The 22,954-nt window shown below is 37.9% G+C and overlaps 1 protein-coding gene and 1 long non-coding RNA gene across 6 annotated transcripts in view; one reads left to right on the forward strand and one right to left on the reverse strand.

Moving 5' to 3' along the window:
• The window catches only part of LOC128653231 (uncharacterized), a 155,770-nt gene extending 153,548 nt beyond the window's left edge, over nt 1–2,222 (forward strand). For all 3 annotated transcript variants that reach the window (XR_008401341.1, XR_008401342.1, XR_008401340.1), the window contains exon 5: nt 116–2,222. This is a non-coding gene — a long non-coding RNA (uncharacterized LOC128653231). The remainder of the gene's footprint in view (nt 1–115) is intronic.
• The window catches only part of SH3KBP1 (SH3 domain containing kinase binding protein 1), a 950,191-nt gene that overhangs the window by 209,656 nt on the left and 717,581 nt on the right, over nt 1–22,954 (reverse strand). The gene's annotated exons all lie outside the window — the stretch shown is intronic.

Below are 22,954 nucleotides of genomic sequence, written 5' to 3' on the forward strand. Positions count from 1 at the left end.
CAAAATCATTTGGTTTGCTGGAACATAAATGAATAATCAATTAAATGTAACGTACTTGCATATTTTTTAGAAAAAAAAAAAGATATTTCAATTATTTTCTGTTATATTTTTACAGCTGCATTTTTACACTGTTGCAGTTAATAAAAAGAGAAGAAATGGGAGGAACTCTTCCTACAGTTTCCTGAAAGAAAGACATCCCCCCTCTAAAGAAGACAGCAAGGACATGACACTGCAGAAATTGCAACATATAGGGAAAACATTTATCCTTGTTAGGGGAGGCTGCAGCTAATAAACAAGAAGAAAATAAACATAAAGTGAAGGCCAGAATAGTTCTGATTTGGAGCATAATAAATATAACAACATTACATATATACAATAAACACACATCACATATACACATACATATAAAATACACACGACATATATATAAATGCACACACAGACATCCAAATACACACGCACACAAATACAAATACACACGCACACAAATACAAATACACACGCACACAAATACAAATACACACGCACACAAATACAAATACACGCACACAAACATACATTTTTTTATTTATTTATTATTTATTTTATTTTTTGCATTAGTCCCAAAGTAATTAAATGAACGGTCTCTTTTTAAAAAAAAAATGAACATACAAAAAAAATGCATGCAACACAACAAAACAAAATTAGTTGATTAAAAGTTCAAATTTATACTTTTCAAAAAGGATCTAGAAATGTACTTATTAGTTGATTAATTCCTGGGTCATCTAAGAACCATGTAAGCTACACATTTGTTGACCATTCCTAACCTCATAAAAATAAAATTAAACTACACTGCTGCTGGCACGTAGCAGTAGCTCTAGCTACTACTTTAAAATACACTAAAGTCAAAATTAAATGTTCATGATTCATGACAACAACTTTTCAATTAACTTAATTTATCAAATTTACTTTCTCTTGGTATCCTTTGTTTAAGATTAAGAAAATATAACACCCCTATAAAGGAGGAGTTAAGGTGTGAGAAAGGCTAGACTCTCAAAACATGGGGTCACAACAGGGTAGACCTATGTATCACTGTAGGGCAGTGCCTGGTTCCCGGGTTAGAGTATCAAAAAAGTTAAAGAGAGAGAAAAGAGGTAGCATATGGCACACTTATATTAAGAGTCAAGACATTCATATCAAAGGGAAGGAGATTGAAGGACATATCATATTTAAAATATAACATTTATTAGTATAATAAAATATAAATTGACAATACAAATTAAAACACAAAAATTAGAGATTCTTGTGGTACACACATAGTGTCCTGATCTAGTTGCATATGCAGTATCAACGTTGCAATTAATTCCAAAGGGGAAAGATACTTAACATATGTATTGTATGTCAGTTCTAAAACTTAACTGACCAATGTTATACTGTCCCCAGTACTACTTATTTATCAAATGCGTGAAAACTTGGAAGATTCCAGTTAGCGAGCTTCTATCAAAATTGGCACATATATATCGTAAGGAGACAAAAGTTACCACAAAAATGGACTTGGTACCAAAGGTGTATGTGTGTACAAGGGATGACAAAGTGTCTTCAGTAATTAAAAATAAAGAAAAGTAAGACAATGTATAAAAACAACATATAGTGTGTTGCGAACAAACACACTTGCAAATTTAATACTCGCTCCCCTCAAATGCAAAGTGAAATTTTACACGATCGATAGTAATCAGATATAGTGCAAATAAGCTACAAAAAATATGTATAGTAATGTCAAATACCTAAACTGGTTCAGAAAGGTTCAACATAACCCGTGTGGTGATGTATACACCTACATTTTCATATATATATATATATATATATATATATATATATATACACACACACATATATATATACATATATACACACATACTCGCAAAAATATTTATTTATTTTAGTTTAAGCAGTGTTAAATCCTGTTTTCTTGTGTTTGTAATGTTTGACTGTATGAAGGAATCCACCTGAAATTTTGTAATTTTGTTTGTTATTTAACTATCAGCTTAAAAGTCTGAAGTAAACCTCGTCGTTATTAGGTCATTAACTTTTTTTTTTTTAAATGCAGATAGACAGGATGAGATGAGGATGACATAGCTAAAGCAAAAAACAAATAGCAAACTTCATAATATTTGGAAATGAGTTGGATATAATAAAGCATTGTGATCTTAGTATAGAAAATAAATTCATTTTTATATCCTTAACAGCACATTTTTTTAAGTTATAAAAGTTAACAGGAAAAAAGGAGGCTATATTTTTTTGTTGAAAAAACCCCCCAACTGCCACTACCACTACCACATATAAAAATATCAATTTTTTTAATACAATATAAACCCTTTTTTGCTGTGAAAATGAATGCTGTTTCCTATTGGATTATTCAATTAATTTTTAACATCAACCAAGTAACAAATCCAAGAGCAAATACCTGGAACACTTGAGCATGTTGTAAGTGAGGCAATTAAGCAAAGAATGATGCAAGAATTTAAAAAGGAGAGAACAAGAGTGAACAAGGGACAAGACGCTATGCAAGTACTCTTGTAATATATTGTGTTTCCCTTTTTGCAAAATGTTCCATATCCTCATGTTCATTTTCACTACCTCTTTTCTATTCAACAAACTATATTTTCCATTTATTCCTTCTCCCTCGCCACCTACTACATTCATACTAACTGCTTGTGATATATCCTCCAATCCCGGTCCCCCAAAACTTCCTAAACTCACCCACCCATGTATACCTTACCTTGTCCTTTACCTATACACCAGTACTTTGGAAACCTTATCCAAGTTCCTTTTGTAACTAAAATTAACACCCCCTAACATGTGCACTCTGGAACGCTCACTCTGTGTGCAACAAGCTTACTTCTATCCATAACCTCTTCATCTCCCACTCTCTCAACCTCCTGGCTCTAACATAAACCTGGATCTCTCCCTCAGACACAGCTTCCCCTGCTGCACTGTCACATGGGATTCTCCATTTCAGCCACACCCCATCTCCTCACTTGTAACATCACAGCACTACATACTGCCTCCCTCCTTCTAACCCTCAAAACAAACTCTGCAGTGGCATTAAGTCACTTGATCTGCAAAATATTTTAATATCTCTCAACCCTCTGCTCTCTTTCATCTCCTCCTTTTCCTGCCGTGACCAATCTATCTGTCACTAAAATTCCAATCTTACAGTGGTCCTTGACAATTTGGCACCTCCTACCATAGATCAAATGTCATGCACTCATCCTCAGCTCTGGCATACTCCTCTCCTCTGACATGCTACCTACGTAGATGTTCCCACAATGCTGATTGACATTGGAGAAAATCCTGGTGTTCAGCTAACTTCCTTCATTACAAGTTCATCTTAAACTTCTACTATTCTGCCCTTAAGCACCCCAAGCAGGATTACTTATCTACTTTAATCTCTACTCTTTCTTCAAACCCAAAAGTCTGTTCTCCACTTTAAACACCCTTCTCCGCCCACCCCACCTTCTTTTTCCACTTCCCTCCCAGCTCAAGATTTAGCCAACCACTTCACCAACAAAATTAAATCAACTCTCAACACACTACCAGTCTCCAACCCTCTCAACCTATCACTGATGTCCAAAACCCACAAAGCCACAGATTCAGCTTTTTTGAGGAAGCAGTTTCTGCCCTTACATCCTTCTCTCCCCTCCCTACCTGTCCCCTTGATCCCATCCCCTCACAACTACTTCCCTCGTATACACATTTATCATATTTTCTCACATTAAACTCCCTCCTTCATTGCAATCTGGATTTGCCCCAGCACTCCACAGAAACTGCAATTATTAAGGTTAGTAATGACCTAATTACAGCAAAATCAAAAGGCCACTCTTTTCTCTGTTAATCCTTCTTGGTCTGAATCCTTCTTGGTCTGTCTGCAGGCTTTGACACTGTTGACCACACTCTCTTGCTCCAAACCCTCCAATCCCTTGGCATCTGTGACCTGTCTAACCGGACCTTTAGTGTAACCTTCTCTGGCACATCCTCTGACCCTTTACCGCTTTCTGTTGAGGTACCACGAGACTCTGTCCTTGGCCCCCTTCTCAATTTATACATCATCTTAAGGTTTCTTAATACAGTCCCATAGGTTTCAATACCATTTGTATTCTGACAATATCCAAATCTACATCTCTGCACCTTACTAACTGGTGTCACTAACTGTATTTCTAATATTTCATCCTGGATGTCCTCTCACTACTTTAAGCTAAATCTCTCCAAAACGGAGCTCCTTATTTTCCCCCCTTCTTCCAAAATCCCTAGCCCCCAACTTTCTCTAACTGTTGATAATACCATCATTACTCCAACCCCGCATGCCTGATGTCTTGGGGTCACACTTGACTCAGATCTCTCTTTCACTCCCCACATCCAGTCTTTGGTCAATTCCTGCCGCCTCCACCTTAAAAACATCTGCAAAATTTGCCACTTCCTCACACAAAACACAACTAAGGCTTTAATCCATTCTCTCATCATTTCCCGCCTTGACTATTGCAACTCCATCCTCTCCAGACTCCCGAAGCTGCAGTCCATCTCCCTTACAATCCATAATAAATGCTTTTGCCAGGCTGATCTTCCTTACACGTTGTTCCTCATCTGCTGCACCTCTCTGCGAGTCCCTTCACTGTCTTTCTCTAATCTCCAGAATAAACACAAAATCCTGACTTTCACTTTTAAAGCTCTCAATAACACTGTTCTACCCTATATCTCCAACCTAGTCTCCAGATACTCTCCCTCCCGTCCCCTTCACTTTGCTAATGACCTTCTTCTCTCCTCCTCTCTTGTTACCTCCTCACATTCCTGTCTACACGACTTCCCCAGACTGGCCCCTATTTTGTGGAACTCTCTGCCTTGCTCCACAAGACTCTCTCCTAATTTTCAAAATTTCAAGCACTCCTTAAAGACTTAAATACATTTTCTTATCTTATTTTCTCTCCTACTTTAGTAATCCCCTGTTACCCCCTTAGCATGTAAGCCTATGAGCCCAGCTGCTTTGTAGATCACCTTCATGAGACCTGATTTACAATAGTGAATCTACAGAATCTGTTGACACTCTACAAATAACTGATAATAATAACAATAATAGTATGTCATAAAAATAAAGAAAACAATCTGAAATTAAAGGAATTCATGGAAAAATAAGACAGTGATTATATTTACATAATCATTATAAGAAAAATGATAAATTTGTTTCTTTCTTGACACGGTGAGTACACAGATCATCATAATTACTATTGGGAATATCACTTCTGACCAGCAGGAGGAGGCAAATAGCACCACAGCAAAACTGTTAAATACTGTTAAATAGCACTCCCTTTACCCACAACCTCCACAAAGGTGCAGAGATGCCTGAGGTTTTTGTAAAAATAAACTGTCTGAAAATACAGGGCGGCCCGTGGACTCACCGTGTCGAGAAAGAAACAAATTTATCAGGTAAGCATACATTTTTATTTTCTTTCTAATGACACAGCGATTCCACAGTTCATCATAATTACTATTGGGAATCAATACCCAAGATAGAGGACACGGATGAAAAGGGAGGGACAAGACAGTTAGCCTAAACAGAAGGCACCACTGCTTGAAGAACCTTTCTCCCCAAAACAGCCTCAGCTGAAGCAAAAGTATCAAATTTGTAAAATTTAGAAAAAATGTGTAAAGATGACCAAGTGGCAGCCTTGCAAATCTGATCTACAGAAGCACCATTTTTGAATGCCCAGGTAGAAGAAACAGCCCTCGTGGAGTGAGCTGTGATTTTCTCAGGAGGCTGCTGACCAGCAGTCTCATATGCCAAGCGAATAATACTCCTCAACCAACAAGAAAGCGAAGTAGCCATAGCTTTCTGACCCTTACGCTTCCCAGAAAAGATAACAAATAAAGAAGAAGACTGGCGAAAATCCTTAGTCGCTTGTAAATAATATTTCAAAGCACAAACTACATCAAGGTTGTGCAACAAACGTTCCTTATGAGAAGAAGGATTAGGACACAAAGAAGGAACAGCTATTTCTTGATTAATATTCTTATATGAAACAACCTTAGGAAGAAAACCTTAAGCAGTACGTAATACTACCTTATCAGAATTCAAAATAAGAAAAGGAGCTTCACACTGCAAAGCTGAGAGCTCCGAAACTATTTGAGCCAAAGAGATAGCAATCAAAAACAAAACCTTCCAGGTTAACAACTTAATATCCAAAGAATGCATAGGCTCAAACGGAGCCTGTTGAAGAACTCTCAAAGCTAAATTAAGACTCCAAGGAGGAGTCAAAAACTTAACAATAGGCCGGATTCCAACCAAAGCCTGACAAAAAGACTGAAGGTCTGGTACATCCGCCAGACGTTTATGTAACAAAATAGACAAAGCAGAAATTTGACCCTTCAGGGTACTAGCAGATAAACCCTTCTCCAGACCTTCCTGGAGAAAAGACAAAATCCTAGGAATCCTGATTCTACTCCAAGAGTAGCCCTTAGATTCACACCAATACAGATATTTACGCCATATCTTACGCGCCTGAATCATAGTCCCAATAACTGACTCAGAAAAACCACGCTTAGATAGAATCAAGCGTTCAATCTCCAAGCAGTCAGCTTCAGAGAAACGAGATTTGGATGAAGGAATTGACCCTGAAGTAGAAGGTCCTTCCTCAACGGAAGACTTCAAGGTGGAAAGGATGACATCTCCACCAGATCTGCATACCAGATCCTGCAAGGCCACGCCGGTGCAATGAGAATTACCGACGCCCTCTCCTGTCGGATCCGAGCAATAACTCGAGAAAGAAGGGCAAACGGAGGAAACACATATGCCAAACTGAACTTCCAAGGAACTGCTAGAGCATCTATTAAAACCGCTTGAGGATCCCTTGACCTCGAACCGTACTTCGGAAGCTTGGCATTGTGATGAGATGCCATAAGATCCAACTCCGGTTGACCCCACATGAGAATCAAACTGGAAAACACCTCTGGATGAAGTTCCCACTCCCCCAGATGAAAAGACCGTCTGCTCTAAAAATCCGCTTCCCAATTGTCCACCCCTGGAATGTGGATCACAGACAGACAATAATTGTGAGCCTCCGCCCACTGAATAATCCTGGCTACCTCCTTCATCACCAAGGAACTCCGAGTTCCTCCCTGATGATTGATGTAAGCCACGGACGTTATATTGTCCAACTGAAATCTGATAAACTGGCTTGAAGCCAATTGAGGCCAGGCCAGAAGAGCATTGAAGATTGCCCTCAGCTCTAAGATATTTATAGGAAGAACCAATTCCTCCCAAGTCCACAGACCCTGAGCCTTCAGTGAACCCCAGACAGCACCCCAACCCAGCAGATTGGCATCCGTGGTCACAATCACCCAGGAAGGCCTGCGAAAACAGGTTCCCTGGGATAGAAGATCCTGAGACCACCGTGGAAGAGAATCTCTTGTCGCCTGATCTAAACCAATCTTTGGAGATAGATCCATATAATCCCTGTTCCACTGTCTCAGCATGCATAACTGCAGAGGTCTGAGAGGAAACCGGGCAAACGGAATGATGTCCATGACCGAAACCATCAGACCAATAACCTCCATACACTGGGCCACTGACAGCTGAGGAATTGACTGAAGGGCCAGGCATGAATTGAACATTTTTTACTTCCTTGCTTCTGTCAAAAAGATCTTCATTTCCAGAGATCTATAATGGTTCCCAAGAATACCACTCTTGTAGCCGGAATCAAGGAACTTTTTCCTAAATTCACCTTCCAACCATGGGAATGCAGATAAGACAACAACTCCGTGTGGGAGTTTGCTAGTTGAAAAGATGGCGCTGGAACTAGAATGTCGTCCAGATAAGGAGCTACCACAACCCCCTGCAATCTGAGAACTGTCAGCAATGCACCCAGAACCTTTGAGAACACCCTGTGAGCTGTTACAATACTAAAAGGAAGAGCCACAAACTGAAAATGCTTGTCTAGGAAAGCAAATCTCAGAAAATTGTGATGATCCTTGTGAATGGGAATATGCAGAAATGCATCCTTTAGATCTACTGTAGTCATGAATTGACCCTCTTGAACCAGAGGAAGAATTGACCGAACAATTTCCAACAACCTGCCCCACACACGATCCATTCCCGGATCGGGGGCAGACCCTTCCTGCTGACTTTTAATCAGCAGCAGGCTTCGTAAATTGCTTCCCCTTGCTCCAGGACTGATTGTGTCTCCAAGAAGGCTTGGACTGATCCTGTTTGGAGGAGGAAGAGGAAGACTTACCAGAGAAGTTACGAAATGGACGAAAATTACTCTGACGACCCTTCTGCTTATTTCTCTTATCCTGAGGAAGAGAATGCCCCTTCCCACTAGTAATATCAGAAAAAATTTCAGCCAAACCAGGCCCAAACAAAGTCCCTTTGTAAGGAATAGATAAAAGCTTAGATTTGGATGATACATCCACAGACCAGAACTTTAACAATAAAGCCCTGCGTGCCAGAACCGCAAAGCCAGAAATCTTTGCTCCCAACTTGAAGACCTGTAAAGAAGCATCCGCAATAAAATAATTGGCCAATTTTAAATCCTTAATTCTATCCTGAATTTCCTCCAGAGAAGTCTCCTGTTGAATAGAATCAGACAACGCATCAAACCAATATGCAGCCGCACTGGTAATCATATCAATACACCCAGCAGGCTGCCATTGAAACCCCTGGTGAACATAAATCCTTTTAAACAAAGCCTCCAACTTCTTATCCATGGGATCTTTAAAAGAACAACTATCCTCAATAGGAATAGTGGTCCTCTTAGTCAAAGTGGAAAAAGCTCCCTCTACCTTAGGAACCATCTGCCAAGATTCCTTAATAGAATCCGCAATAGGAAACATCTTCCTAAAAATAGGAGAAGGGGAAAAAAGAATTCCAGGCTTCTCCCATTCCCGAGAAATAATCTCTGAAACCCGATCTGGAACAGGAAAAACTTTCGCCACGGAGGGAACATCAAAAATCTTATTAAGCTTACTAACCCTTCTTGAATCAGTTGTCATCCAAGGTAGCTAAAACCTCCCTAAGTAACAACCGGAGGTGCTCCAGCTTAAATCTGAAAGAAGCCACCTCAGAATCAGCAGAAGGAATTACACTATCAGAGTCTGAAATTTCCCCTTCAGAAGCTACTGAAGAATCTTCTTCCTCAGACTTATAGGAAGAAACATGTGACATAACTCCAACAGAGTCAGAACCCTTAAACTTCCTTTTGTGCTTCCCCTGCAAAACAGGAAAAGCAGACAAAGCCTAAGATACAGCAGAGGATATGTAAGTAGCCATATCCTGCAACGAAAAACCAACCTGAGACGAGACGCAGGGCACTGCATGAGAAGAGCATTGAGATTGGGATGATTGGGGAGAAAGCTGCGGAATAGCTTGAACAGGAGACTCCTGAACAACATTCTCCTTGAAAATGAAGGCTCTGAATCAAAAAGTCTATCCCTATACTGTAATGTTCTCTCTATACATGAGGAACAGAAAGACATTAGCATCAAGGCATAAAGTGCAAGTAATATCTTGCAGGTCCTCTTGATCCATCTTAAAGGGACAGTCAACACCAGAATTTTTGTTGTTTAAAAAGATAGATAATCCCTTTATTGCCCAATCCCCAGTTTTGCAAAACCAACACAGTTATATTAATACACTTTTTACTTCTGTGACTAACTTGTATCTAAGCATCTTCTGACTGCCCCTAATCACATGCCTTTTAGTTGTTATCTATTGACTTGCATTTTAGCCAATTAGTGCAGTGTCTGCCACTAGCCACGGGTGTGATCACAATGCTATCTATATGGCCTACATGAGCTTGCTCTCCCCTGCTGTGAAAAGTAAATAAAATAGAGGCAGTCTTCAAGGGCTTAGAAATTGTCATATGCACCTTCCTAGGTTTGCTTTCAACTAGAATACCAAGAGAACAAAGCACAATTGTTAATAAAAGTAAATTGGAAATTTGTTTAAAATTACATGCCATATTTGAAAAATTAAAGTTTTTTTTGGACTTGACTGTCCCTTTAACACAAAAAAGAAACAATAAACCAGGAAAGTCAAAAATTCAGAAAACTGCAGCAGCAAAAAAATAAATAAATATTTTTTAAACGTTACCGTCCCTTTAAGAAACGAACGTTAAACATATTACACAGAAAATATACAATAGAATATAAAATTTGACCCCTGCAGCACCTATGCACCTCAACAAGCCTTGCTGAGGTGCTTACCTGACCTCCCACGGAGTAGAGTAATAACTAACGTAGCAGAGATGATCCGGACTCTCCCACTGCTACCACCTGCTCTCCAGACTGACCACACATGCACCAGCACAGGAGCCAACAGGAAAAGCAAACAAATCACACACTTCCTCCTAAAAGAGAGTGCAAAACTCACGCCGCAGAAGCTCCGCCCATCGTGGGTGTATGCAAACACCTCCCGGCCGACATTACTAACAAACAGTCACCGGGAGGAATATAAAATGCCAAAATAAACATCCAGCAGTCTACGGCTGACAACAACACAGCCTCTCCATAAAAATAAAAAAATTTAATGAGCCATATAAGGTGTGTAAAAAACACTCCCAAACAAAGCCATAAGCATACAGTCCCTCTCACAGTGCCCCATAAAACTGCCAGCATCTAAAAACCTGCACAAACAGATTCACAATCCCAAAAGTTAACCCCATAAGTGCCAATTTTTTCTGAACACCCTCAGAAAAATAAAAAACAGCACTTACCTCCATAATAATCTGCCCGGCAGCAAGGCAGCTCACTAGGTTTGAAAGGTTTCTTTCCTAACATGGACTTGTGGATACAGAAAGAAAAATACTAAGTAAACCTACATAGTCTTTTTACCAAAAGGGCAGCTCACAACCTGGGAGCCACAGAAGGGATTATACCCACCAAGTTCCCAAAAGCTTAAAAGCCACCAAAGCTCTACTGAAGAGACTGAAGTGGACTACAGCTAAACCCCAGAAAAATCAGAACAAACCTGTTCTGCTTAAAAAATAACAAACTCTTGATAGAAGAATCAGACACCTAACTTTACCCCTTCCTTGTAACTGATACAAGCAAAGAGAATGACTGGGGGTTGTGGGTAAGGGTACTGGTATTTAACAGCTTTGCTGTGGTGCTCTTTGCCTCCTCCTGCTGGTCAGGAGCGAAATTCCCACTCACTGTGTCATTAGAAAGAAACAATGACATCAACAAGAATAAGATGATGTATAAGGATAAAAAAACACTCATCAGAATTGTTCAGCAATATAATTCGTATGTAAGACATATGAGGGGAAGAAAAGTAAGCATTTAGGAAGGGCACATATTCACCTCCTGTCTTTAATAAAATATATATAATACTGTAAAAACCTACTTTTATTGCAAGACAGGAGGCTTCATATTAAATTGATTCAACCACAAAATAAAACAGTTTAAAATACTGACCATATAACCAAGCTGCACAATTGAGTATATATTGAAGTCTACTACCTTTTATAAAAGCTTTAGAGGATAAAGCTACTCTAGATGGACTGCAAAAGGACAACATACACCAGACTTGTATTGCCCAGAAAACCAATTTAGCTAACATAGCAGGCCAAAAGATAGACAGTGGAAATTAAAACTGGGAATGAATGTTAGAGAAGTTAGCAAATATTGCTTCAAACAACTGACCATATGCAGATAAGGAACCTCTGTTAAGTATACATAAAATATGAAGAAAGTCTTAGTTCTCAACAAAATAAAAATGTCGTCCTAGGGACAAATATCTGAGACCCTTTTAAAAGGGACAGAACAGATACAGAAGCATGGTACATTTTGAAGACAATTGCTTCTCATTGAGGTCTTTGTTAGGAGGCCTTAATGACTAGCAAACTTAAGACCAAAGAAACGTTCCAAAGTGAAGATTACTTAGGCCATGGAGGGTTAACAATCCTATGCTTTTTTGGGGCATATAGACAAGTAGAGTCTTAACAAAAATTGTCTCTCTCATGAAACAAATGAGAAAGGTATAATTTGTTTCACATAGGAATAATGTGGGTCATCATGTATTATTACACACCAGCCAAGCCAAGAGCACATGCTATTTTATAAATCTGTCTGGTACCAAGAGTCAATGAATCTCTGAGGAGTATGGAAGCTTCTTGCAAAGTCCAGCCATAGTTCCTAAATGGGTCTACATCACAAACTTGAGGTTTCCCTGAATCATTAGTGGATGAGATTCCTCTAAAGGATTCAGCAGGAGTCAAGACAAAAAAGGGAAGAAGAAGAGGGAAAGCAGCAGACAGGTCCAGAAGATGTCCAGGGAGTAATCATAGCCTCTAAGTTCTGGAATCTTTGAATCGTAAGATCGGAAATGGCAATAATGGTAAAAGGAGGAAATACATAAGCACCGATCCTAGTTCACTTCTCAAGGCAGACATCTACCCCAGCAGATTCAAGGTATGGTTTCATGGTAGTTATCTCTTGAGTCTAAAAACAAAAACATCAAACACAGAGAGACTGGTTTGTTTAATCTCCAATAGCTGAAATCCTAAAGAAATCTTGAGTTCCTGTCTACCATGACATTTTATAATTCTGAAAGATAATCTTGGTGAACCATTTGCAGCTGATTACTCCCAGTCTCTTCACATAATCAAATGTGATAACATTGTTTGTCATAAGGACTATCTTATATTTGGACTTTGATCTTGTGAAGCTGTTCTTTATTGCCAAAATATACTTAATCAAATATGCATATCAATGCATAGGAATGATGATGAAAACCAGGAGTGTAGACATGTCTATAACAAGCTCCTAATCCTGTAAGACTTGTATCTGACTCAATAACCTACTTCTGATTTATGCTATGCTTCCATATAAACTCACCCAATTTTTATGCTTCAAAGGTGGCAAATCTTCATATATAAGAAGTTACATTGACCAATGAGTCTGGTTTTCTCTTCTGAAGGGATGCTTACTTGCTGATTGAGACCAAAACAAAATGTCCTCCAAATAAATAATAATCAAATACAAAAGGACCCTAGGAGAGATCTAAAGAGTTGTAAAAGTTGATTTGAACTTAATGAATGGAGCCATGATTTATGCCACCGCCCAATAGATTTCAATCACTTAATTGCCTAAAAGACAGGTAGCAGTAAGCTGATCCTTCCTTTCAAGAGTCCTAGAAACGGCATACAGCTCTTGAAATATCCTTGGGAAGAGATCCTTAACAACCACTACCACATGTAAACTAAGAGCAGCGCCAAGCATCTTACATATTACAAGTTCATATTTTTAAGGTGCTGTGCTATCCTGGTATCCAGGATTTGTTAATCTCTGTTCTATGGGACCAAAGGAAGAGTGATAGAATAAAGGGACCAATACCATAAACCCCTGCCTAGATTTAAATTGTTGTATGGGTTTTATACTTTCATATTATTAATATAGTATTGAATGAAGAATTCCACTACCTAATAGATTTTTTTTGCAATCCATGAGATTGGTGCTCAAGTAATATTAGACATGAATTTTACTGTGATCCCCCCCAAGAAGTCTACTATGTGAGAGATGTAAGCAATATATTAGTTTAAGACAACAAGCATGTTTCTTATTTAGTGACATTTTTATCCATTTATTAGTCTTTTAAAATAAAAAAAAATCTAACAAAATTGGAGACAAATATCTTAAAAGCTTATTTTATTTATTAATGAAATAGGAATACAAAAGAGAACATCTTCACTTTTTAAACAACATTATATAATTCCAACACACAGAAAATTTGGTAGGTGTGGCACAAGAACATAGTATTGTTCATACCGATATCTGAAACAAAAGCTAATAGATTACCAGGCTCAGGCATATTTATTGTTCTTTCAGCAAAGCCTACATAGGCAGAATGATTTTCCTTCATATTCATCATTTTATCAAACTCATGTCACTGTAAATTATGTAATCCTCAGAAAAAATAAAACTGAAATCTGTCACAAAATGCTAATTTTCTATGGTATTGTCAATGAGGGTATAAACGTCTCTTTTTTTTTTTTAACTTTTATCTGATAATTTAATGGTGAGTACTAGAAACCATTTATCTATCTCCCAGACAAATTCCATTCCAATACATTTAGCCAGGGCCACCAATAGAAATTTTGGGGCCCCTTACCCCCCCCCCCCCCTTTGACATGTGCAATTTTTGACCAAGTGACTAAAACGTATATATGCACTTTATTCTTAAGTGTAGTCAAACTTGGAAATGTTGTAAAGGTAGTAACAAACACACATAAAAACACAAAGACACACTCATACACTGAAACACACTTATGGATTCACATATAGACACTCTAGCAGACATGCAAAGAAACACTCGGACACAGACACCCAGGACTTGTTTACATTGACCTGACAAGTAATGAGGTAGACTACAGTTTTGTCAAAATAAGAGATTTACAAGACAGAGATTTACAAGACAAAATATGGAGTTCTGATTATCTTTTTATCAAGGAAGATGCAAACTATATGATGACAACAGCGTGCAGTGGCTGAAAGGAAGGACCCTGAACTGCCTAAACAATAATTTAAAGTTTAAGTGGTGGATAGGCGACTTCCAGAAATGTCTCAGTCTCAAAGTCTGTAGAAAGATGTGAATAATCAGTAGTAAGGTCAAAATGTCCTAAAAAGGAACAGACAATGGACACAATCACACACAAACACAAACTTGCATATACACCAAGGAAACAACCACAGAGACAGCCTCAGAAAACACACAAAGACATACACACTCACAGACATCCACAGAAAACACACAAAAACACATACATCCTCACAGAGACACCCACAGAAAATGCACAAAGGCATACACACACACACACCCTCACAGAGACACCCACAGACATATGCACACACCCTCACAGAGACACCCACAGAAAATACACAGACATATGCACACACCATCAAAGAGACATCCACAGAAAAAACAGACACACATACACCCTCACAGAGACACCCAGTGAAAATGCACAAAGACATATGCACACACTCTCACAAAGACATCCACATAAAACAGACATACACACACACCCTCACAGAGACATCCAAAGAAAACACACAAAGACATACATACCCACCCTCAAAGAGGCATCCACAGAAAATACACAAATACCTACATACACACACACAGAGACACCCACAGAAAATGCATAAAGACACACACACCCTCACAGAGACATTCACAGAAAATGCACAGACAGACACATACACCCTCACAGTGACATCCACAGAAACAAAATACATACACACTCAGAGACACCAACAAAAGCACAAAGACATAAACATAGATGACAGCCACAGAAGGTAACATTTCTGCACATATGTTTGGTGGTTCACACCCCTATATTCCCCAACCAAGAGCACCACTTCAAATATGGTGCACAAATGTTCCCATCTTTTAGCTGTGCTTATGGATTTTGAAAATGCTGTACTCTATATGGTATTGGTGAAACCATGAGCTGTGGTACTCAGTCTCATACCATTAGATCTGGTTAAATGCAGGATTTAGGTTTGTTTGTATGTATTTCAAAATTAAGTCAGCTGTAGTGTAACCTGAACAGTGTCAAGTTAACCTGTCTCATTTCAAACACTGAGCAATCTTAGCCCAAGAGTATAAAATTTTATGCAGATGTAAAACTCTTAGATAAAATGCCTCCTGGCATCTGGAAAGTCCTTGCATAAAGGGGCAGTAAAAGGGCACCTACCATTTGTGTATTGAGGAGGAAATATTTCTGCATGGTTTTAAATATAGAATTTCTAAAGCATTTTTAAATAATCATAAATACACTGCTGCATATTGCTAAAAAAAATGTGTTTTTATGGACCCCTGGCCCCACCATACAACTACCACACTGAAGTTACAATCTGAAATAGCACAAAGAAATAAAAAAACATTTACTAAATAAGTCCTACCTCCTCTGCAAATGTAAGTGATCTGCTGTCTGACTCAGGCACACACTGTACAAACTGAGTTCCAAGTCTGTCTCACACTGTGCATAGTCGTTTAGTTCAATTAGCAAAGGATATATAGTTTCTGCGCTGGTAGGTATATGCTCCTTGCACTAATGGAAGCTACCTATATGCTTCCTATGGGGGATTGTAGGGAGGATAGGTTATAGGAAAGGAGCTCTCAAAATAGCGCTAATACCTTATGGAGATTTATAGATATAAAAAAAATATAAAAAAATGTATGTAATGTGAAAAATATTCTATAACACCTTATAGGATTTTGTACGAATAAAAATATTTATTGTCTTAATAGGAATAAAAAAAGTTTTTCTTTAAAAACATATACAAGTTTAAGACTGTTATTTTCTTAAAAGTATTGTACTAAGCTGCAAAATATTGCAGCTATAATATTAATATGTAAAGTGATGAAGACACTAATGGTTACTATGTAGAGTGATGATAGGTTGACCGACCTCATAAGCTTAATACTATTATTTTGTTCTTATGTTGATATCTTGTGCATAAGTGACAATGGTTTCAATATTAGTCAAATTTCAACAGTACAATTTAATATTTTTTTTTAAACCATTATTCATATGGTAGACTAAATATAATCAGGAGTCTAAAATTACCTAAATTAGACTTGTATAACCAAAGTAGCATTTTCTAGACAGAGTTTACAACATGTGCAATATAAAAAAAAAAAAAAAAAAAAAAAAAGGAAATCAATCCGTTATAATTAAAACATATTAAAAGTCCATCTTTAGGTTACCCTTAGGTAGTGTCCAAAATAAAGGTCTATGTTGTTTATAAGCGATTTTCACGGCTGCAACTTATGCTTGTAGGTATTAATACTTATGGTACTGTAGACTTTTATAAAAAGCCTTAAGAAAAACAGGTGGATAGATCTAACCTTATTATCCTTGTTTTTGAATTGCGGATTGAACGTCCCAGTCTTCTTCCTTACTCTGTAGGTGATAGGATTTGTAAATCCACCTCCGATAGTCTTTAGACGCTGTGTCTATTGTATACTTTGTTGCGGGTATGGAGCTTCCGCACTTCTGCTGTTTTTTCAATAGTAGGTTTCCTATAGGGCTTTGAAATACCCGTGATGGGCTTTGGAATACCCGTGATGGGCTTTGGAATACCCGTGATGGGCTTTGGAATACCCGTGATGGGCTTTGGAATACCTGTGATGAGAAGGGCTTTAGACAAACCCGTAATCAAGAGTCAATGTGTTAGTTCACTGCTACAGATGCCGATCCTGCAGCAATTTTCTGGCAGCAATTTTCAGCAGCGTTTATTTTCTCAGCGTGCTCGGACTGCTCTGCTCTGATTAGCCCTTTTTTTTTATATATTGCACATGTTGTAAACTCTGTCTAGAAATTGCTACTTTGGTTATACAAGTCTAATTTAGGTATACAATTTTAGACTCCTGATTATATTTACAGTCTACCATATAAATAATGGGTTTTTTTTAAAAAAAAATTGTACTGTTGAAATTGGACTAATATTGAAACCATTGTCACTTATGCGCAAGATATCAATATAAGAACAACATAATAGTATTAATAATAGTATTAAACTTCTGAGGTTGGCCAACCTATCATCACTCTACATAGTTATCATTAGTGTCCTCATCACTTTACACATTAATATTGTAGCTGCAATATTTTGCAGCTTTGTACAATACTTTTAATAAAATAACGGTCTTAAACTTGTATATGTTTTTAAAGAACATTTTCTTTATTCCTATTAAGACAATAAATATTTTTATTCGTACAAAATCCTATAAGGTGTTTTCACATATTACATAAAAAAATATTATATTTATATAATTATTATATAATTATTATATTTTTTTATATCTATAAATCTCCATAAGGTATTAGCACTATTTTGAGCGCTCCTTTCGCATAGTGGTTTAGTGCACACTCAGAAACCCTCTCAAATGCTCAAATGCTAATGCTATACTCCTTTTAATGACATTTCCCACGCTCAATAGCACTCTGCTGTAGCGCCCTCTGGTGGCTGCCAACATTAACATTTTTTGTATTTTTTATAATAGTTGTGCTTGCCTTATCGGGTCCCCTGGCCCAGAGGGCACCTGACAGACATCACCCCTTTCACCCCCTGATGGCTGCCCTGCATTTAGCTATTAGAGAGTAACCATGAATAGAGTTCTTTATAGAGCTGAAGCCCCCCCCCCCCTGCAACAAAACTGAACATTACTAAATTGGTTTACTTAAAACTAATAGTAAATGTCATCCACTATTAAACTACCAATTTATAGCCAAAATTAACATTTAGTTTCTAATTATTAAGCATATGAAAAATCAGACATATAATGGAATGTCCATTAGAATCAGTGATGCAGTTTGCTTAAAGGGCCATTATAGTTGAAAATGACATGCTCCGATTCACTAAACATGCAATTTTAAGACTAGTGATCCTGTACCTTTATGTGTTTAACCCCTGACAAATGGGTTAAATGCATAGTACCACTCAGGACCCACAGAGCACTGCTGGTCAAGAGCAAAAACTGCTGCTGAGCCAATCAACAGTCCCAGATTAAACAGCTGGCTTGTGCAACTAACACTTCTGATTGGGTCAGTAACAGCAGTTTCCTCTTGAGACCCTTAGTGCTCTGTGGGTCCTAGTGGGTACCACTACTATGTGTTTAACCACTATGTGAGAGATAAATGCATATAGCTGCGGGGTCACTAGTCTTAAAATTGCATTCTGTAACAAATTAGAGCGTGTCATTTTTAGACTATAATGGTCCTTTAAAGGGACATGAAAGCCAATTTCTTTCCTTCGTGATTTAGAAAGAGCATGTCATTTTAAACAACTTTCTAATTTACTTCTATTATCTAATTTGCTTCATTCTCTTAATATCACTTGCTGAAAAGCATATCTAGATATGCTCAGTAGCTGCTGATTGGTTGCTGCACCTAGAGGCCTTGTGTGATTGGCTCACACATGTGCATTGCTATTTCTTCAACAAAGGATATCTAAAGAATTGAGCAAATTAGATAATAGAAGTAAATTGTTAAGTTGTATAAAATTGCATGCCCTATCTGAATCATGAAAGTTTCATTTTGACTAGACTGTCCCTTTAAGTCAACAAAGCCAGAGTCTAGTGCAGCAATACTTTGGGCATTAGAGGTTGTCCATCATCCCACTATAATGTACTCCAAACATGTTATTTAAATGACCCTGGTTGGTTAGTGGGGGTGCATGACCCCTTCATGTATTCCTGGTCTCTGGTGTAATATATAAAGCAAATATGGTCTGTTTGGCCTGGGGGTTTAGGGGGCAGCTGACTTCCCAGTGCCTATGGCAGCCAAAAAAACTAACATATTGTAAATTACTAATACAAAAGTCATATTATTAGTGGTGCTGCCCACAATAAATGTTGGGACGTTTAAAATAAGCCAATAGGAAGCATATAAACAACGCTATTGTCATGCTGTGTTGTTTTCCCTAATACGTATATAGACTAGAGATGAACATACATGCAGAGGAGGCTACAGAGACTAGAAGGTTTATAGAGCTCATCAGAGACCAACACAGCTGAGGGTTGAGATGAGGACACATTTGTGAAATACTATTCAGATCTAGCAGCAGGCGGCTCTCACTCACATATATTCAATATGAAACATTACATTCCAGTCACATACAGAAAAAGGGGAGGATGCCCAAACAGAATTCCACAACTGATAATTTAACTTAACAGTTCTGAATTGCTATAATTACTTCTGACCAGTACAATTACCTTTATTTGTTTTAATGTATAGCCAATCAACTGGCATAGTATTATTTATTTTAGTATATAGGGTAGAGATTTGTTAGAGGGGTATATATTTATTAGAAGACTTTGCTTTTTTATATTTATTTTTATTTGTTTTAATGCTGAAAAATTCCTATTTGCATCTTATTTTTGCTAATTTAAAATTTAAAGGCATATAAACGTCAAAATTAAACTTTCATGATTCATGTAAAGCAGTGATGGCTAACCTTGTCACTCCAGATGTTTCAGAACTACATTTATCATGATGCTTAGACACTCTGAAGTCCAGTAAAGCATCATGGGAAATGTAGTTCTTCTGAAATATCTGGAGTGACAAGGTTCGCCGTCACTGATGTAGAGTATGTTTTTTGCAGGGACTTTTCAAATTACTTCTATTTTGAAAATGTACTTTGTTGTCCTGGTTATTGCTGGCTACACACATATGCCCCTTGTCATTGGCTCAATAGAAGTGTACAGCTAAGTCTCAGCAGTGTATGGCTGCTCATGAGCTGACTTAAACTATGTGTTTAACCCTTTTGCAGCCATTTTAAAGACAGGTATATGCAAGTGCAGTGTAATAATAAAATGCACATAAGAGAATGATCTTTTTGCACTGTTATGTCCCTTTAATATTATGGTCTCAAAACTTGTGAGAACTCCTATTTAAAAAGGGATATTAAACAGTATGAGATTGTAATATAAAATGTTTAATTTTTTATAGTCAATAAACTTTGTAATATACTTTCAATATGTATTTTGTCCCCTTTTCCTGTAATTTAACTCTGAAAATTGTTGTTGTTTTTTTAAAGGGAAATTCCAGTCTAAATTTAAATGCACGTAGATGAAACATATTTGTAATATACATGTATTAGCAAAAACGCTTCTAGTAAAAGTTATCAGTGTTTTTTTTTCACAAATATTCTCTGCACGTGCATGTGAAGCATAGCTCAATATTCTCAGTGCACCAGCATTTAAATACTGCAGTTGTTCAAATAGCCAGTGGGTCTTGTATCTTGTCAGCAATTAACAAACTGAGTCATTACCAGATGGTACAAGCACCTTAGGCTCTCTGAGCAAGTGCAGTGTGTAAAATGCTGGTGCACAGTGCATACTTAAATACACTTTTGAAACAGCTATAGCTTTTATTAGAAGCATTACACATGCATATTACAAAAATGCTTCTATTCAAAACTGAAATGCATCCATGTGGATTCCAATTTTGGCTGGAACGTCTCTTTAAATTCCACCGAGTTTTTTTTATAAAATACTGGTTTTCAAACCTGTCCTCCGGCCTCCCTAGCAAGCCAGATTTTCAGGATTACCTTGGATAAGAGCAGGTAAAATAACCATGTTTACTAATCAGCTGATTATTTCACCTGTGCTCTAGTTCAGATATCCTCAAAATCTGGCCTGAGGACAAGTTTGAAAACCAGTGCTTTAAAGTAATGAACGCTGCTAACACTCAAGTCAAAATTAAACTTTCATTATTTAGATAGAGCTTTCAATTTTAAACAACTTTCAAAATTTACTTCCATTAACAAAATGTGCACAGTCTTTTTATATTTAAACTTTTTGAGTCACCATCTCCTACTGAGCATGTGCAGAATAAACGTGTATGCATTTGTGATTGGCTGATTGCTGTCACATGGTACGTGTATGCATTTGTGATTGGCTGATGGCTTTCACATGGTACAGGGGGAGTGGAAATAGACATATCCTTTAAAATCGTCATAAAAAAAAATCTACTTCTCATTTGAAGTTCAGACTAAGTGCTATTGCATTGTCTTGTTATAATGCATTTGTTGATTATGCAAATCTACTGTGTTGACTGGTCCTTTAAGTTTTAAGCTTATATCACTGTCCTGCTGCAAACAATTAGGAACAGATAAAAAATCGACAATAAAACTGACTAATACAAACAAGGTTTTGTGGGATTACACATTGGGGCCTATCTATCAAGCTCCGAAAGGAGCTTGACGGCCCGTGTTTCTGGCGAGTCTTCAGACTCGCCAGAAACAGCAGTTATGAAGCAGCGGTCACAAAGACCGCTGCTCCATAACCTGTCTGCCTGCTCTGAGCAGGCGGACAGACATCGCCGGAAATCAACCCAATCGAGTAATTTGAAATAATTTGTTTGTGTTTCATGTCCCTTTAAGTGAAACCCTACCATTTACATATACATTCAACAGATTATTCGCTTTTAGAAGTAAATTAGTGGCAGAGAGTATGTTGTTCAGCAATTCTAACCCAGTGGTATAATGACATGTGCCACCTTCAACAATAGTTGCCAACATTTAAAAAAAACAAATCCAGGGACACTTTGCAGTAGAGCAAGCAAGCAGGTTACCAGAGTATTGATGACCTACTGTCCAATGGCTCCACCGACTCAGTCCTGCATCAAAACACACCTATTTGATAGTAATAGTATAATAGACTTATCAATATCTTATTACACAGATTACAGCAACAAGCACTTACACCCAGTGGCGGATCCAGGGGGGGGCAACGGGGCAATTGCCCCCCCCCCCCGAGAATATACCAGCTGGTGGGCCGAGCGGCAGCTGCACATAGTGTGTTGTTGTGTGGAGAGAAAGAAGCACAGCAAGCAGCGCCGCTGCACAGTGTGAAGGAGCAGGAGCGCAGTGGCCGTTACTTAACTTTGCCCCAAAATGTTATTTTATTGTTGTGACATGATGTAGTTTTAATACGCATCACTGTAGTAAAACTACAACATCATGTCACAACAATAAATAGAACCGGGCCGCCGGTTAACCCAGTGTGACATCATCATTCACAGCGGGTCAGGTCAGGTGGAGAAGAACAGGCTGATGTGCTGTTTAGTACAGCCCCTCCCCCCGATTTTACTGCTGTTGCAGAATGCAGATAAGATTCTACCCCTGTGCTGCTGCTGTGGGACAAGGTAAAGGGATTTGTAACTCCAGCATAATATGTACTACCCAGTAGTACTAAGACCAACGAGTGCATAAGCTGAAAGGGAAGGGAAATAGAGCTGCTGAATATTAATTTAATTGGCAAAAACAGTGGAAATAGTGGAAACTTGCACGGTTAGGCATGTGGCTTAATACATTTTTTTAGTAAACATGGATATTATTTTTATATATATATATATATACATGTGTGTGTGTATGTATATATATATATATATATATATATATATGTGTAACTATA

This window comes from Bombina bombina, chromosome 3 (assembly GCF_027579735.1).
Source record: "Bombina bombina isolate aBomBom1 chromosome 3, aBomBom1.pri, whole genome shotgun sequence".
NCBI classification, from domain to species: Eukaryota; Metazoa; Chordata; class Amphibia; order Anura; family Bombinatoridae; genus Bombina; species Bombina bombina.